Below are 6,063 nucleotides of genomic sequence, written 5' to 3' on the forward strand. Positions count from 1 at the left end.
AACTCTTCCCATCTGTGCGTGCGCGCAGCGAGCGCTGATTGGCCGGGGCCCACGTCCAATTGCGACGTCACGCCGCTCTGTAAAAATGATGTCACCGGCATGGCATTAAACGCGTCCGATGTCACTTTTTCCACTTTGAAGTGAATTAGGGATGCTCCTGATTTGTGTAGCTCAGTGCTTCTCAGCTGGTTTTGCTTTGGATTTTACATGGGACATCAAGTTCTGCCCCAACACAGTAGGCTACCAAATATGTCTATCGGAAAAAAGAAACAAAAATGCCCTTTAAATCATAGCCTACAATAAAGAATATTACCACATGATGAATTCATATTTTCATTCCTGTCACCTCAACAGAATTTCCTTCATATTTCAAGTGATGTATTGTCTCTGATAATATTCTGTGATGGAAATTACAATAAAATAGAATATAGGCATCTTATTTTGACTTTTAGTGTCCTGAATACATACAATTAATATATACAAACACATATACATACATTATATAAATGCACAGTAGTCAACATTTGAAGAGGGTCAAAACCTTTCATCAAAATTATACATGAATTTTGAACAATACCCGTTCTTGTCTTTAGGACTTTATTGATCCACTTCAAATGTTGACTACTATATATATATATATATATATATATATATATATATACACACACACACTTATATATACATTAAAGCCTAAATATATACATTTATATATATATATTTAAACTAAGCACACATATATACTGAATATATACAGTATATAATACATTTCTAAATATGTTATATGCTTATAATACGTTTTATTTCTAATAAAATGACTGCATGGCATATATACTGTATTTTTTATAATGATTTTTGTTATCATGACTAAAAGTTATTGTGTCATTTTCATTATGAGGGACTGATATGTTTTTAATCAGTAGTCGGGCAAACTTAACATTGATCATTCTGTGTATCCCAAAGAGTTTTGGACATGAACATCTTAATTGGCCATATTTCAGGAGTTAGTAAGCTTGGAGTCAGATAAGCCATGGATTACAGTGATGGATCAAGAGCACTGTATTCCACCTTTGTAAATGTTAACACAATAATTCAGAGCAGTCCTTTCAGATTAGATCGTTATAGTACAAATACATGAGCACTTTCATCTTAAGAAACATTCTAGAAGGTTGTGCTTGAATTTGTTTGACTGAGCACTTAAGAGTATCTGATTAAGCCTCTGAATGACATATTTACTCTTTTCACGGATGGACTAGTTTAAAATAATGAGGGTACACTTGATTTCAAAACTGAAAATACCATAGAACATAACTGTAAATGGTAAAATGACATTAAAACAGGTACTATAAAGTGTAAAACATCATTCATGACATCATGATGACTGTTTCATTGTTGGACCTCAGTGCCTATAGTGCCATAATTACATCACAGTTCTGCTGAACATTGTGCTTTGCTGTGGATGATCAGGATGTTTTACCAGCTTATTCTCTCTGCCTGGACGACACACTCCTGGCCCCACATTCCTATGGTTTGTCATCTGTATCAGAATAACGTAGTGCAGTGAAAAAGGAAAATCAGCTCATCGTCTGCGTCATCCATGCACAGAGACACTAAGAAAATCATTGCATTCACACCAATATATAACGTGTCATCAGCGCTGCTCTGAAAATAGTTTAATAACTTAAAAGCTACATGCCATTTCTCACCAGCGAGGTACAGTAATAACGGCACTGTTCTTGGAACAGATAAACTTACAGTTTCGCTGGTAGAGACGTTGTTGCTGAACACCTTTCAGAGATGCACAGGTAATTCACACAGCTATCAGTGGCTCAAGATTTTGTTACTAGCTCTAAAATTACATTTTGGAATTAGCAAATTGGGATTAGATCCGTAAGAAATTAGTCCTAAAAACTAGACCTATTATGAGGACAAAAATCTGACAAATGTCTTGAAATACATCATCTGAACAATGTTTCGAGGTGTGTCGTAGTTTAAGTGGAATATTTGACTCCAGGCCGTTGAATTATTGAAAAATAATGTAACGGCATTACCAGCTCAGGTGTGCATTAATTTTCTAATAGTTCAGCGACCCATAGTCAATTGCTTACTTAAAACATGCTTTCTTTTTATAATAGTGAAAGTCTAACCTTCAAAAAGTATATTTTATCCACTAAACGACGCTTTAACATTTGGATGATAAAATTTGTCTCCTTGACAATCACCAGGGTAAAACCACTGACATCATAAGTTCTCTAAAAGCGGGTCTGTGATGCTCTGATACAGTAGCCGGGTCCCAGCGAGAGTCATTCGGTGAAAGCCTGATCCAGCGTTCTTGTAAACATTCTAGAGGTTGAAAAAGAGCAGGGGAGGAATTTGGACGCTTTATTTGGTCATAACTGAGGCAGACTATCACCCTGCTATGAGGGTCGAGACGAGGTGTTTCACGCTGTGCAGTGAAATGAGAGGACTTCACTTTCACTTGGAGTTCAGCAAGTACGCCATAAATGAGTCCAAATGACTCATTGTAACGCTGGCATCATTTAACTAGCTGTATCCATTCTTAGATGCTCTGGAGATCTGTTCTGTGTTAAAGTGTTTTTTTCACTGTACATCCCTATAACTTACCAATGAGGATGTCAGTGTGAGGTGCGAGTCGGTCACTGGTCTGTAAAACAGCTTTAGCAAAGATAAGCAAATAAACACACAAAGCAAGGCAAGTTTCAAACTGGAAAAGGAAAGTGGGTTGCTAGGTGGTTTCTTGAAATATTTTCAACACTGTAAAAAATTTAATGTAAAATCAGCAACAAATAGCCAGCAAGCTTCTGTATTTTATTCCACAGTAAAATTACTGTAAAACTAACTACAGTAGTTTTAATCATAGCCTACTGTAAAATAAAGTACAGCATTATACTATTTTTTATTTGATTAATTTTACTGTTATATATTCAATAACACCAGTTATTACTTCACATCAACAGCTTTATTCAGGTTTCATCTTTTACATTCCATAGCTAAACTTCAATAGAATATACAGATTTACCAGCATATTAGCCATATTTCATCAATTAACAAAATACAATTATAGCCATACCAGTAAAATCTCAGTAGCCTAACACTTTGTGCCAGTGGAAAATAAATGTTGGAATGGGAAATATTAAAATAAATGCTTGAAGAGTTAAAAGTGCCTGCTTAATTATAGTAGTAGGCTAGTACAACAATAACCAGTGAATACATATGTAACCCCTCCACCCGGGTCCTACTTGCCCCTCTCTGTGCGGGCCTCGAACCCAGGTCTCCGGCGTGAGAGTCAGGCGCTCTAACAAGGAGCCTAAAGACTGCAGCCTCTAGTATCTGTCGCTAGAGTGCCTATTGTGATCAGAGGAGTGAGGTTTACTCGCACAGCGACTACTAGCTGGCCTCTGTTACACTCTCCCCCCTAAACCTCACTCCCATCTGGGTCATGGCACCAATGTAACCCCTCCACCTGGGTCCTACTCGCCCCGCTCTGTGCAGGCCTCGAACCCGGGTCTATGGCGTGAGAGTCAGGCGCTCTAACATGGAGGCTAAAGACTGCAGCCTCTATCTGTCGCCAGAGCACCTATTGAGATCAGAGGAGTGAGGTTTACTAGCACAGCGACTACTAGCTGGCCTCCATTACACTCTCCCCCCTAAACCTCACTGCCATCCGGGTCACGGCACCAATGTAACCCTTCCACCCAGACGCTCTAACAAGGAGCCTAAAGAAAATATATAAAACTCAAACATAAACACAGGCTCATTACATGGCGATTACATGTCTTTCGAAGTATACCTACCAATTTAACGTACTAGGAGGACTTTCATCTTCACGACGCTGCGGGAGGAAAAGGCCAGAAAATGAACGCTTGCTCAGATATTCTTACAGAAATATTTTACCTAAAACGTAGCTTTATATACTGAAAATAAATAACACCAGAATAAAACATATTAAGCAATTTAAAAAGTCTATAAAAACCTACCATACTCTTGTGGGCTTTCATCTTTATGATGAGTCTGTCACAGACCCGTTGTGTGAGGAGGTGTGCAGTTATTTTTAGCGGTCAGTACTGTATTTAGATTTACAGTAGGCTAATATTTTCCCAGAATGAAAATCTACAGTAAAATACTGTAAACAGCTAATACTGTTAAACATACAGTAATAATGCTGTGAAAATGACATTCTGAAAATCTGAATTCAGATTTTACAGTAGGGAATTTTTGAGAATAATATTACTGTGAAAACAACAGAAATCATTTACAGTGAATGCTTTATAATGGACTGTACATTTAGTGAATCTCTGGTTGGAGATTTTGAAAGAACTTAAGTTTGTACGATAACAGCATTTTGGCTTTGTCATGGCTAAAAGGAGGGAAAAAAATTAATCCAGAAGGAAAAAGCCAAAGGAAAAGCAGACAATACTGATTATAAAGAGACGAACAGCTACAGTTTTATGTGAATGAGAGTTTGGCATTGGTCTGCATCAGACGCAGTAATGGTTGTACATTTGTGTTTATGGACACAAATGAGCCAGGAAAAAAAAAACAAGAGAAATGGTGAGAAAAACAGAAACATTACAGCATCTGAAAGCGCCAGTTCCAGAGATTTCCCTGCCCTCGCTGCTTCCTTCTCTCCTTTCTAGGATAGATCTGTCTGCCTATTTATGGTCGATGGCTCATTCAAGCTACAAAGCTTAGAGGAATTTAGGAGGCTGCTCTGGAGATCTAACAGCCACGGGCAGGTTTTCTGCACACAGTAGTTATCCGTATCCTCAACACACCAACCAAATGTACTGGAGACTATTGTAAACAAGCGAATGCCGAGCCCATCATAAATCTGCTTGACGTTCTTACTACTCCGATTAGAATGGACAATACGACCCTCAAACAACTTTAATGCCTCGTAAATGTAACTATATAAAGATCATAGAGTCTGGAATGCAAATCTACATCTGGGAACAACTTCAGGATGAATGTCTGAGTGCAGTTCAGTTTCCTTTAACTCCTGGATGTGTGTATGTTCATTATTTTAAAGATCTGTGCTATGCAGTGGATTTAATGTCAGCTGAAATGAAATTAGGAGTGATTTAGTTTTCTTTGCATATGCTTTAAATGTATAGCCTACATGAAAACAAGTCATGAAGACCATCTCTGACAGGTAATAGCAAAGTGAAAAGTATACTTGAGCTTAGTGTGAGGCATATAAAATGTCACAGAGTAGTGCCGGAGATGTACGATATGTAGTGTGTGTGTGTGTGTGTGTGTGTGAAGGTACCAGGGGAGATTTTACTGAGCCTCAGATGCACTGTGTGACCATGTTTGGTAAAAGCCATCCACACACTCACACACACACACACACACACACACACACACACACACACACACGCACACACAGTTTCTCTGAGCCAACCCATTGACCATGAGAACATGCAGTAGAGCTGAATTCAATCAGAGCCAGACTATACAGACTCAAAGATCTCTCATTCTCCCACTTTAATATTCTCTGTCATCCTCGTTGGCTTTCTTTACCTCTGCTTTATTCTGTCTTTAAGTATTACATAAGCTCTGAGCTGAGGCAGAACTACCTGATGTCATTTATCAACAGGTACAGCTGAAGAGATGACAGACAGGCAGTCAGATAGACAGATTGATAGAACGACAGACAGATAGAGATACAGACAGACAGACAAATAGACAGATGGACACAAAGACAGACAGATAGATAGTTAGACAGCTACATACATCTTCACTTTATTCTGCTTCTTAAACATGAGGGTGTCCATTTGCCACTGAATCTGGATAAATCTTCCTTTAACATCAAGAATTAGCAAACAACTGTCATTGCCAACGGTCTTGCCAACAGAAAAGCGCTCTGAATGTGCAAACAGACAGCTAAATAATCAAAACAGTCACTTCATATGTCAAATATCTACTTAAACTGACATTAAACAAACATTCAGTAGATTAATGAACACATCAAAACATGTCATGATAATCAAAATGTTGCAAAAAGTGAGTAAAATGTGTAAAGCGCAAGCATGATGAATAATT

Source organism: Scardinius erythrophthalmus (genome assembly GCF_964197995.2).
Source record: "Scardinius erythrophthalmus genome assembly, chromosome: 1".
In the NCBI taxonomy this organism is placed as follows: Eukaryota; Metazoa; Chordata; class Actinopteri; order Cypriniformes; family Leuciscidae; genus Scardinius; species Scardinius erythrophthalmus.